The following is a 13,337-nucleotide window of genomic DNA, read 5'->3' as shown; positions in this document are numbered from 1 at the left end:
TAGGACTACAGGCTTGCGCCACCACGCTCGGCTAATTTTTTGTATTTTTAGTAGAGACAGGGTTTTACCACGCTGGCCAGGCTGGTCTCGAACTCCTGACCTCAGGTGATCCACCCGCCTCGGCCTCCCGAAGTGCTGGGATTACAGGTATGAGCCACCACGCCCGGCCTACCCTGTCTTATAGTAATAGCATTATGGTGAATCATGGTGTTTCATTTTCCAAGAGAGGCTTTGGTGATTCGATCATTTGATAAAGTCATGGAGCTCATTAGCATGAGTGTACCTCCAAACCCATCTGACCCCCTTTGCCTTCACTGAATATGTACCCCAGCATATTCACACTGATCGTCACAAGGTGGGCTGATAAAAGAGCATAAACAGAGCAGCGTGTGGTTGATGCTCATAAAATAGTTGTTGAATGAACTTTGTTCATTTTAAGTTTTGAGACAGGCTCTCACTTTGTCGCCCAGGCTGAGTGCAGTGGCGTGATCATAGCTTACTGCAGCCTTGAACTCCTGGTCTCAAGCAATCCTGCTTCCTCAGCCTTCCAAGTAGCTAGGACTATAGGCACACACTACCCGACTAATTTTGTTTCTTTGTTTTGTAGAGATAGGATGTTGTCATGTTGCCCAGGCTGGTCTCCAACTCCTGGCCTTAAGTAATGGCCCTGCCTTGGTCTCCCAAAGTGCTGGAATTACAGAGGTAAACTACCATGTCCATGAATGTTGGTTAAAATTATAATCTCAAATGTCACATTTTTAGCTGGGTATGGTGGCACGTACCCTTAGTCCCAGCTCCTCGGGAGGCTGAGGCAGAAGAATCGCTTGAACCCGGGAAGCGGAGGTTGCATTGAGCTGAAATTATGCCACTGCACTCCAGCCTGGGCAACAGAGCAAGAACCTGTCTCAAAAAAAAAAAAAAAAAAAAAAAAAAAATTAACGTTGCATTTGGCAGTAGTTAGTGATAACTGTCTTTGCTTTTTAGCTAAATTTGGTTCTTTTACGTTGTAGAATATATCTGAGTATAAAACAATAAGAATCTGAATGAAACTAAAAATTGTCATTTAACAAGTGTAACTGATCTGAATGGTTCCACGACACTTGAAGTGTGATAAATGCTGTTCAATTACCAGATACACACACACACACACACACACACACACACACACACACACACACACACAGACTTCCAGGCCTAGAGGGAACCCTCATCCAGGCTTCACTACACAGCAAAGCTGCCCATTTTGAACCACCTGGGACCGAGACTTCAGAAAACCACAGCCTGCTTGAAATTGGCTCCCAAGAGCCTAACAATTTCTTTCTTTCTGCTGTATTTTTGGTGGGGAACTTAAAAGAAAAAGCTGTTAGATATGCCCGGAGGCAATGGAGAGCCTAGAAGAGGACTCAAAAGGCTCCATCTAGCCCCCAGATGACTTTTTTATAGCTTTGAAAGTTTTAAAAATTGGGACATTTTACGTAAATATATGGTTTTGCAACTTCTCTTGAAATAGAGAATCTGGCATCTCTGGACCAATATTCCATTAGGCAATACTTGGTTGGAGCTGATTTGCAGCCGCCCTTTTCAAAGGTCCCCATTTACCTCGGTTTCTTACAGCGTCTAACTGTCTCACTCATTTCCTTTACCCATCCAGCCCTTAACAAGTCTTTTGTCTTTTGTTTTGTTTTGTTTTGTTTTGTTTTGTTTTGTTTTGTTTTGTTTTTGAGACAGAGTCTCGCTCTGTCACCCAGGCTGGAGTGCAGTGGTACGATCTTGGCTCACTGCAAGCTCTGCCTCCCGGGTTCAAGTGATTCCACTGCCTCAGCCTCCTGAGCAGCTGGGATTACAGGCACCTGACACCACACCCGGCTAATTTTTGTATTTTTAGTAGAGATGGGATTTCACCATGTTGGTCAGGCTGGACAAGCTTTAAGTTGCTGACCCAGCCTAGACATTGGCGGCGAGAGTGGGAGTTCCATAACAGTGAGAAAAACCTCAAAAGTGTCAATTAATTTATCAGTGTGATTGTAGCATCAGTTCCTACAATGTCTAGCATATTTGCACTCACAACTGCTCTCTCTTTCAATTTCCCATAGCAAGAAGCAAATAATTGCATATAATTTATTATGGGCTTGGCATTGTTTCAAAATTCATATATTAACTCATTTCGGTCTCCAAAACAACCCTATAAAGCAGGTACTTTTTTAATCTCCATTTGCAGATGAGGAAACTCAGGGGCAAAAGTTAAGTAACTTAACCAAGATCACATTGCTAGTAAGTAGCAGGGCCAGGAATTGATTCTGTGTAGTCTGACTCCAGAGTCTTGACTTTTAGCCACAACAGTATGCTTCCATGCTACATATGCATTTAGGGTTAAAAATTCAGTTACTGGCCAGGCATGGTAAACACATGCCTGTAATCCCAGTACTTTCAGAGGCCGAGGTTGGAGGACTACTTGAACACTGGAGTTTGAGTCCAGTCTGGGCAACACAGTAAGACCCTGGCTCTACGAAAATAATAATAATAATAATAATTTAATTTAATTTAATTCTTCAAAGTATCTCTCCATGTCTGTGAAAAGCACTCTGGATACCCAAAGCTGAACTGATTTTTCCTCCTCAGGGCTCCCAAACACTCTGTGCTTACTGCCACCACAACACTCATCACATAGCCCTGAAATTGCCAGCCAGACTTGCAGTCTAACTCTTAAGCAAGGAGAATACCTTATTCACCAGCATGTGGTATGTAGCACACATCCAGTGTTTATTGAATGACAAAGTAAACTGTGTGCTTTTTCACTTTTGTATTGCTACCCTCTTGGACTGAATGGTCATCATATCAAAACTGGACCAATTAACAGGATATTGAATGGTCTCACTGCCTCTGGACTTCCATCTTTCCACAGCAAATTCTCCACAAATGCAGATAATAACAGCTTGTTCTCAAAGATGTTGTAAAAATGTAATGAAAAAATGCTTATAGAGTGCCTAACCCAGGTGAGTGCCTGGGACTTAAAAGTAATTAGCAATATAGTGCTTACTGTTGTAGGTAATACTGGAATATTTCATTCAATATCTTTTTTATGGAGTCACCCCCAGACCCAACTTAAACTCCTGCCTGCAGCCCTGTACATGTGACTCCTTTCTCATCTTCAACTTGTGTTCCTCCATCTGGCATAAATGAGAGAGTGCCAAAAGCTACAGAATAAGTAGGTTTTGGCTCCCCAGGAGCAGAAGTTATACTTAAGGACTTGGGATGCACTGTGAAGGGGGAACATGATTCTATGTCAATGCTTATGAGCATACATTATGGAGTCTACTGCAAACTTTCCAAGAATTTTTCAAAAGATAAAACATAAGACTTAAAGTAAGTTCTTACTTGCAGATGGCTGCTCCAGGTTAATACCCTCAGACTCCTCTGGAAACTAGGTCAACTGCCCTATGAAAATACTGCCTGGCACCCAACAGATGCTCAAAACCCTTACTGCCTGCCGAGCTCTGCGTGCTCTTTTGAAGTCACTGGTTTCAATGAGAACTTCCTCTATGCATGTTTTCAAGTAAGAATAAGAGCAATAATAATAGCAATAGCCAACCCTTACTGATCTTCTCCAGTGTGCCATGCTCCCTGCTAGGCAACTTATATATCTTATATCTTTTTTTTTTTTTTGCACGTGACATTGCTTTCTTTTAGTTGGAGTGAGGACAAAACCTGGTCATGTTCGGAGATGAACAGCCTCATCTAGGTGGTGAAGAACATTCTTATCTTTCTTGGTTAACCAGGTCCTAAATTCAAGGGATTTCCACGTGTTCTTTAAAACCACCTGAAACTGTCCTGTGCAGGCTCACACCGCAACTCTGTACCAAGGGCCTGGCCCCACCTGCAGCCAGAAGTCATCTCACTGGGTGTCATCATCATCAAAAAGATCTTCAAAATCATTTTAAAAGTCTGCGTGAACGGCCTTTTCATTGGCTGCCAAGTCCATCAAGAGCCTCGTGCTGCCTCCTGCCTCGTCCAGGTCCACGTAAGGCCCGGGGCCCTCCGGGAACATCTCGTCCACGGCTGGCTTCATCTCGGATGCTCCTATATCTTATATCTTAATATTCTAACAACTCAGAGACGTAGGTACAACTATTATCTCCTCTTTATAGATGGAAACAGGCTTGGAAGGCTCAAATAACATCCCAATTCACATAGTATAGCTGTCTTCTGGCGAAGAGAGATTCAGACCCCAGACATCATCACTTTTCACCACTAGGCCACATTGCCTCTAGTCCAATAATAATGAAATTATTCTTTGTGTTAAAAAGAACTGTGTCTCTGCCATGAGGAAAGGATATTTCACTATTATTATCATGTTTATTTAAATATGCATGTTGAATCCTTGAGATAAAGAGGTAAAACTCTCATGTCCTTAATTTAGACTATTTCTCCTTCCTCACCCACACATCAATGGTATACATCTAGTAGACTAAGTAAATACAGCTTAGCATATATACCATTAAAAACAGAAGAAAGTTTTAGTTGACATCCTTCCTTTTTCCTGAAGACTTGTTGTTTGTGCACTATCTCGAATGCAAGAAAACATAAATTTATTTACATAATTAATTTATTTATTTACTTTTTGAGACGGGGCTTGCTCTGTTGCACAGGATGAAGTGCAGTGGCATCATCTCAGCTTACTGCAACCTCTGCCTCCGGGGTTCAAGTGATTCTCCTGCTTCAGCCTCCCGAGTAGCTGGGACTACAGGCATGCACAACCACGCCAGGCTAATTTTTTGTATTTTTAGTAGAGACAGGGTTTCTCCAGGTTGGCCATGCTGGTCTCGAACTTCTGACCTCGTGATCCGCCTGGCTCAGCCTCCGAAAATGCTGAGATTACAGGCATGAGTCACCGTGCCTAACCCAAAAATATTAATTTATATTGCATTTTAAAAGCCTTTCAATAGTCCATTTCATTATAAAAGTGGTACACACTGGGTAAAAATAAGAGTATTCCAGCATAAATACACTTTAAACCCTTTCAGAAAGGCTGAAATATTGGCACTCTCTTCCACTAAAGCTGACAAGGAATACTAAGCAGCACTCTCTAGCAAAATCATACACTAAATATTTAAAAAGTATTACAAAGTGATAGGCTAGATAAGCAATAAGTATGTTTAAATACAGATAAATAAATAAAAGAACTTTATAAGAACATTTGGTCTTCACCCACCCCATTCAATAGCTTCTGTTCAATTATGAAGTCTGTACGTCAGTGACAAGAGAGTGTGAAAAGAGAAGTGAAATCACATAGGAAACACAGTCACTTCAATGGGCTTAACTGTTTACAATATCTGACTTTTCACAATTCAAACAGTTCTGGGTTTCCCACAACTTTCCAAAGTAACCAACTTCTATTCAGAAAGTGCTATTGTATATATATATATATTTTTTGAGACGGAGTCTCGCTTTGTCTTCCAGACTGGAGTGCAGTGGTGCGATCTTGGCTCACTGCAACCTCTGTCTCCCCGGTTCAAGTGATTTTCCTTCCTTGGCCTCCTGAGTAGCTGGGATTACAGGTGCACACCACCACGCCCAGCTAATTTTTGTATTTTTAATAGAGACAGGGTTTCACCATGTTGGCCAGTATGGTCTTGAACTCCTGACCTCTGCCTCCCAAAGTGCTGGGATTACAGGCGTGAGCCACCACACCTAGCCAGAATATGCTGAATATGGAATTATTTTTCTGGTTCCATATGGAAAAGTTTAAATTTTTTGTTCAATTTTTTGTAGATCTCTTTAGGAACTGATGGAAAGTTTCATGAAAATCTTATGGTGCAAATTCAAATTTTTCTAATCATTAGCAGATCCTGTTTAAATAAGTTTATCTCTTGATTAAGAAGGTTACTTTATAGGGAGAGGCTACTTGACTGATATTGCAATCAGTAATGGAAAAGAAAAAGAAAAAGAACAGTCACGAAAAAGAGTAGCTACAATCTCTTTTTCTACAATGCAAAACTAATTCTACAATGCAAAACTAAATCTACAAACAAAATCTACAATCCAGATTTTGTATATAGACTACTATAAAAATAAGCACTGAAAAATTAGTCAGAACCTAAAGAAGTGTGATAGACACTTAGTCCTGAACTCAGTGCCTAAGGAATAATTGAATTCCCAACAAACACTGGTTGTTCTATGGATTCATGAGTATATTTTATCACATTTTCTATTTTATTTTGTGTAGATTTCATGTGTATCTATGATTGGCTAAATTCAGAATGGAAATGTCATTCACTATGATGTAACCTTGAGCAAGTCAGTCTCTCTCTGTGGACCTCAATTCCATCATCTATAGAATGAAGGGTTTGGATGAGAATATCTTCAAGCTCCTTCCAGTTCTGCTACATTCTACAATTCTAGATACTGGCTGTGGTCAAATACTGCTCTTTGTAGTTTTCCTAGCACAAGGCATGGTGCCTAAAATTTATGAAATACACAATCAAGGATGAATGAATAGAAGCTTTCAAGGGAGGAAGTAAAATACCTGGTGAAAATGAGACGATTTGGGTGCCTAGCTAGGCTATAGGATGTTAAATGTTTTTCAACTTTGCTGTAAGACATGCTTGTTGTGATAAATGTATTATAGAAACTTGGGGGAAAAAAATGAGGCTGGGTATGGCGGCTCACTTCTGTAACCCCAGTACTTTGGGAGCCTGAGGTGGAAGGATCACTTTCACCCAAGACTTTGAGACCAGTCTGGGCAACATTAGGATATGTTTTTAAGTTGACAACATATTATGAAAATATTTAAATTTATATTTTTGAATAGCTGCAAGATATTCTTTAGTATAGTTATACAATGTGTTAAACCATGACCCCATTTTCCCAAATTATTGCTGTTTCAACCAATCCTAGAGTAAGTATTCCTATACATAGAGTCATGCATACTGATATTTATATTTTCAATTTATTCTTGAAAGTAAAATTACCAGGTCAGTGGATAGGCACATTGTAATTTTATAAAATATTGCGTGATTATTTTCAAAAATATTTCTACTACCTCCAACTATATGCAGAAATACTGCAGAGTTTTGCCTGTTTTGAATGCATAACTGTTTAATATTTTCCAGTCCAATAAGTGAAAAATGGTATCTCACCATTTTAAATTGCATTTTCCTAACCACCAGGAATTTTAGTATCTCTGCATATATTTATTTGCATACATTTTTGTTATTCTGCATTATGCCTTTACTGATTTGCTTTTTATATCCTAAGCATGTTTCTATTAAGCTAGCTGTCTTTTTCTTATACATTTATGGGAGTTTTTGTATCGTAGTTATATCGACCCTATATCGCATGGGTTGACAGAGATTTTGAAAACTTTTCCCAATTATTACTTACTGAAAAAGCAATATAACAATATTCACTTAAAAACATACCCTAATGTTTTCTAAAGAAAAAAACGTTTTATTGCGGGGCACAGTGACTCACGCCTATAATCCTAGCACTTTGGGAGGCTGAGGTGGGTGGATTACTTGAGCCCAGGGGTTTCAGAGTAGCCTGGGCAACATGGTGAAACCTCTTCTTTACACGAAATGCAAAATTTAGCTAATCATGGTAGAGTGCGCTTGTGGTCCCAGCTACTCAAGAGGCTGAGGTGGGATGCTTATTTGAGCCCGGGAGACCAAGGTTGCAGTGAGCTGTAATTGCACTACTGCACTCCAGCCTGGGTAACACAGCCAGACCCTGTCTCAAAAACAAAAACAAAACAAACAAACAAAAAATACCCCAAAAAAACCCCACAACATTTTATTTTGTATGAGTATAGAGAAAGAAATGGAAGGTTATATATCAAAATATATAAAACTGGTTACCTCAGGAGAAGGTAGATGGGGAAGTCTATTTCTTTCCTCCCCTTCCCTTCCCCTTCCTTCCTTCCTTCCTTCCTTCCTTCCTTCTTTCCTTCCTTCCTTCCTTCCTTCCTTCTTTCCTTCCTTCCTCTCTCTCTCTCTTTCTTAGTACCAGAAATAGTTCCATGTGATAAAATGACTGCTATGGACTGAATTATGTCCCCCTAAAATTCATGTGTTGAAGCCCCAACCCCTAAATGTGATGGTACCTAGAAATGAGAACTTTTTAGAGAGAATTAGGCTTAGATGAGGTCCTGAAGGTGGGGTCTTCAAGATAGGATTAGTGCCCTTACAAGAAGAAACACTCTCTCTCCCTGCCATGTGAGGACACAGTGAGAAGACAGCCATATACAAGCCAGGAAGAAAGCCCTTACCAGAAGCCAACCATGCTGACACCTTGAAATTGGACTTTAGCCTCCAAAAACTGTAAGAAAATAAATTTCTGCTCTTTAAGCCATTCAGGTTATAGTATTTTGTTATGGTAGCGCAAGCTTACTAAGACAATAATAAGATATAAAACTCAAAGATTATATTGCAGCACCTCTCAGCTTCTTCACCAATTGTATATTTCAGTTTGAACGCTTTCAATCTAAACTGTTAGCCATTTACTAACCCAATATGTCTTTTGGCATCCTCTCATGCGTTGAGCATGAACCATGTTCTCAGGAATGAGGAATGGGGCATGGGGGAGATATAGATGAATGGATAGGTAGACAGACAGACACACAGACAGACAGACAGACAGATAGGATAGATATAATCTGTGTAAGGAACTACCTTAAACTTTTTTTTTTTTTCTTTTTGAAATGGAATCTCTCCCTGTCACCCAGGCTGGAGTGCAGTGGCCTAATCTTGGCTCACTGCAACCTCCACCTCCCAGGTTCAAGCAATTCTCCTGCCTCAGTCTCCCAAGTAGCTGGGATTACAGGCGCCTGCCACCACATCATGCTAATTTTTGTAATTTTAGTAGAGATATGGTTTCACCATGTTGTCCAGTCTGGTCTTGAACTCTTGAGCTCAGGTGATCCACACACCTCGGCCTCCCAAAGTGCTGGGATTACAGGCGTGAGCCGCCGTGTCCAGCCTCAAACTTGGTAACATAAAACAATACCATGTTATTAGGCTTACAGAATCTATTTCTACTTCACAAAGTCTGGAACTCCAGGTGAAAAATCTCAAACAGTTGGGATGACTCAAATATTTCAGGGCTAGAATCATTGGAAGGTTTTCTACTCATATATCTGGTGCCTGAGCTGGCATGACTCAAAAGTTGGATTCAGCAGAGACCGCCAACCCATCAACCAAATATCTCCTCCTGACCTCTTCATGTGACTTGGGCTTCCTCACATCATGGTGGTCTCTGGATGGCCAGACTTCTTACATAGTAGCTCAGGACTCCAAGTGAGAATGTTTTAGTGAATAAGGCACAAACAACATGGCCTTTTATAACCTGGCCTCAGAAGTCACACAGCATCGCTTCCACTGTACTGGATTAATTGAAGTGGATAAGCCCACACAGATTCAAGGGGAGAAGACACAAACTTCTCCTGTCAATAGGAGCAGAATTAAAGAATTTACAGCCATGTTTTAAAACTGTCACACATAACTATATGAATAGACATATAAGTTCACATATGTGTGTATATTAAATGCCTTTGAAATTCCCTTTAATTCTCACAACAAACTAATTATTAGGAAGCATTTTGTGATTTTGTTTATTTTAGCTTGCTCAAGATCACACAGCTAGTAAGCAGGAGAGTTAGGATTCAAATACATTTATACTAAACAATATTGACCTGAGGGGAGAGATCCCATTAGTTCTAATGCTCTTTATTACCACTCTAATAATTTTGAGTTGATACATATTTAGGGTATCTAAGTTCCCTTGAAAACAAAGTGGACCAGATGAGATGAAATTGTGCTCAATTTAAATAAGCTTATTTTACAAAACAGAAAAACCTCAGGTAGACTTTGAGAGAGTTTCAAATTGAAGCCAATCATATTCAGGAACCAATTCACCTTAAGGCACAGCATTTTCTAGAATAACAGGATGTGAAGCTCCTGGGTGGTTCTTTGTCTCTTTGCTGGGGTGGCTGCTGCTACTGGACATATCTGCCCAGCTCACGCTCCCTTCTCTGCAAGCCTCAGCTGATTAGAATTAGCAGAGAAATTGACTCAGCTCTTTGTTTCATGGTGCACATGGAGAGATAGCCAAAGATCATGCCTGTAGAATGGAGAAAACAGGACTCCAGCTGCTAATTTCTCCCTAGCCTCTTCCAATCAATACCAGTCACAACAGCCTATTCCATCATGTACACAGCCTGGTGAGACAGTTGACAGGAGTAACCCGCCCACGTCATGGTTCATTTGTGCTATACATAGAGAAGTAACTGATGAACACCTTTTGGACAAGTCAAGTTAAAAATACAACCTTCTGCCCTATCAGTTAAGAGATTATTTGAACCTAATCTCAAAGGTTGAATGTTGAAAGAAAAAAGAGAGGAGTAACTAATAACACCCCCAAAAATGCGTCTTACAAAAAGGCTATAAAATCCACTCCATCTGTACTTTCTACTTCATTTCTCAAGGTCATTGACAAGGCAGTCCAATTCATGGATGATAATGACCTTAGCAGAATGCTCTGCTGACCCACTCTATTCAAACTGCATGTGTACCTATATGTGTGTGTTTCTGTATAAGAATGCATGTCTGTGTGTTTTCTAGGTCTCTATCAGTGAGATTTACACAATGATAAAGTCTTGCTGATTTACACAATGACAAAGTCTTGCTGCAACACTGAAAATTCCCTGACTGATGAGACAAGAAATCACTATAATAAGGAAGGTCAGACCAAAAGGGAGTTCAAAGGAATAGATTTTCTTTAAAATAAACAATCCTTGCAGGTTCTAAATCCGTTGTATGATTTAAGCAAGGGAATAGAAATACCTGTGCAGATGTGAAATCTGGGAAAGCTGTAAAATTCGTTGTTGATGTTGAATGAATTATCACTAATATTCAAATGAGCAATTACTAACAAATTGATTTGTCCCCTTGGGCTACATGTTGTCACATTGCCATAAGAAAGAGAGGATTTCTGTATAGCTTTGTGTCAGAAAAGGTTATGTCATAAACATCTTTGACACCATTTTATCATATAGAGCCAAGGAGGGAAAAAAGAGAGAGAGAGTGTGTGTGTGGGTGCCTGCGTGGGTGAGCGGGCCCAGGTAAAAAGCGAGTAACAGAGATATAGGGAGGTGGCATGCATTTTTAATCAGCTGCTACAGTTTCTCTTGAACTGAGGAACTAAATTTTCTAATTACATCAAAAATGATTCAGGTAAGAGAGATAAATAAAATCCAGTTTTAGATGATCTGGCTAAAATCGTATTTCTGGAAAAAATGGAATGCCTTACATATGGATTAAATAGTATCATAAGATGAAATTTGCCAAGACAAATGCAGTTTGTTTCACTGGTTTGTTCTTTTCCTTGTAAGTGTAATGACTAGAACATACTTCATATTCAATAAAGTGTCAAATCAATTAACACTGGAAATATTGCTTGACCTTTTTGCCAATTAAAATAATAAAGTAGTTGATAAATGCTGACTCTGTAAGAAAACTGTATATCTATATATTGCACTATTTTTGCTAACATAGTGAAAATGGAAACAAACCACAAGTATGGAACACCTTAAGGCTTATTTAGTCTCTTATAGACAAAAAGGAGCATAATCTTTGCAGCTTGCATCTTTTTTGCAAAATTCCATGAATCAATTCTGTTTTTTTTTTTTTTTTTTAACAGATGAAGTCTCACTCTGTCCCCAGGGTAGGGTTCAGTTCAGTGACACGATCATAGCTCACTGCATCCTTGAACTCCTGGGGCTCAATCGAGCCTCCTGCTTCAGCTGCCTATGTAGCTGGGAAGACAGGTACACATCATTACGTCTTACTAATTTTTTAACATTTTTGTAGAGATAGGGTCTCGCTATGTTTCCCAGGCTAATCTTGAACTCCTGATCTCAAGCAATCTTCCCACCTCAGCCTCCCAAAATTCTGGGATTATAGGTATGAACCACCATGTCTGGCCTTTTGATTATTTTTGTTTTTATATAATTATTTCTGTCAAAGAACACTATATGATGAACTGTCTTAGGGTTTTCACAATGTAACATTTCCTCTGATATATGCATAAATTAAGTGAAAAGAGATCTAATTTGGTAAAACCAAAAAATTTCTATTTTTTTTAAAAAGGGACTTTTGGCCAGGCTTGGTGGCTCACACCTATAATCCCAGAACTTTAGGAGATCAAGGCAGGCAGATTGCTTGAGCTCAAGAGTTTGAGACTAGCCTGGGCAACGTGGTGAAACTCCATCTCTACAAAAACTACAAAAATTAGCTGGGCATGGTGACGCGCACCCGTAGTCACAGCTACTCAGGAGGCAGGGGTGGAAGGACTGCTTGAGCCCAGGAGGTTGAGGCTGCAGTAAGTCGTGATCACACCACTGCACTCCAGGCTGGGTGACAGAGACAGACCCTTTCTCAAAAAAAATAAAATAAAATAAAATAAAATAAAATAAAATAAAATAAAATAAAAAAGAGTCTTTTGCATGTACAAAAATAAACCCATAATCCCAGCAGGGTTTCCTAATTCTTCATTAAATACATCGCCACCACTGTGACTGGAGTTTTAAGCATATTGTCAAGTCACTCAGGCCAAAAAGGAATGTAAAACATTTCTCATGAGGTGATGTATTTTTATCCCTTTCTCCTTAGGGACATTTGTCACTAAACATATACTTTATTGTTTGTTATCTTTTGTGTATTCTGGGGTTCTATAGAAAAAAATTAAATTCCATTCAACAACTAAATGTATCACACAAAAACACTATGGTCTATGGGAAGATAGATTTTCTAAAAAGTATTACAGTGGCATATGTCTATTGCTTTAGTGAAACAAAAAAATGTAGAGTTATTTATTATTTTGCAAAGCCCTTTCAAATATAATTGGGTACTGACAATTCCTTTAGGAGGTAGGTGAAAAAGCATTTTATTATTATTATTTTACAGATGAAGAAACTGAGGCTTAGTGCGTTGAGGGAACTTCCTGAAGCTTGCAAAATTAGGGAATGAAAGTGAGGTAGAAAATGTTCCAAATCAATAGAGCAGTGTTTTCCACCCCAGGTACATATTGGTAGTTAGTTCTACCTAGTTACTTTATTTCATTCTTTGTGTGACAGCCTAAGCAATATTGTTGGGAGGAAAAGTAGGTATATCACACAAAAAAATCAAATAGAGGTTCAAGGGATTCTTTTTATTTATTTGCTTATTTATTTATTTATTTATTTATTTATTTATTTATTTATCTTGAGACAGTCTTGTTCTGTTGCCCAGGCTAAAGTGCAGTGGAGCAACCATGACTCACTGCAGCCTCAACTTCCCAGGGTCAAG

The 13,337-nt window shown here is 39.3% G+C and overlaps 1 pseudogene; it reads right to left on the bottom strand.

The window, feature by feature from the left end:
* Positions 1-3,892: 3,892 nt before the first annotated feature.
* Positions 3,893-4,066, bottom strand: LOC111554883 (annotated as a pseudogene).
* Positions 4,067-13,337: the final 9,271 nt, after the last annotated feature.

Source organism: Piliocolobus tephrosceles, chromosome 5, assembly GCF_002776525.5.
Source record: "Piliocolobus tephrosceles isolate RC106 chromosome 5, ASM277652v3, whole genome shotgun sequence".
Taxonomy (NCBI): domain Eukaryota; kingdom Metazoa; phylum Chordata; class Mammalia; order Primates; family Cercopithecidae; genus Piliocolobus; species Piliocolobus tephrosceles.
The sequence above is the reverse complement of the archived record's forward strand: the minus strand, read 5'-3'. Positions and strand labels throughout refer to the sequence as shown.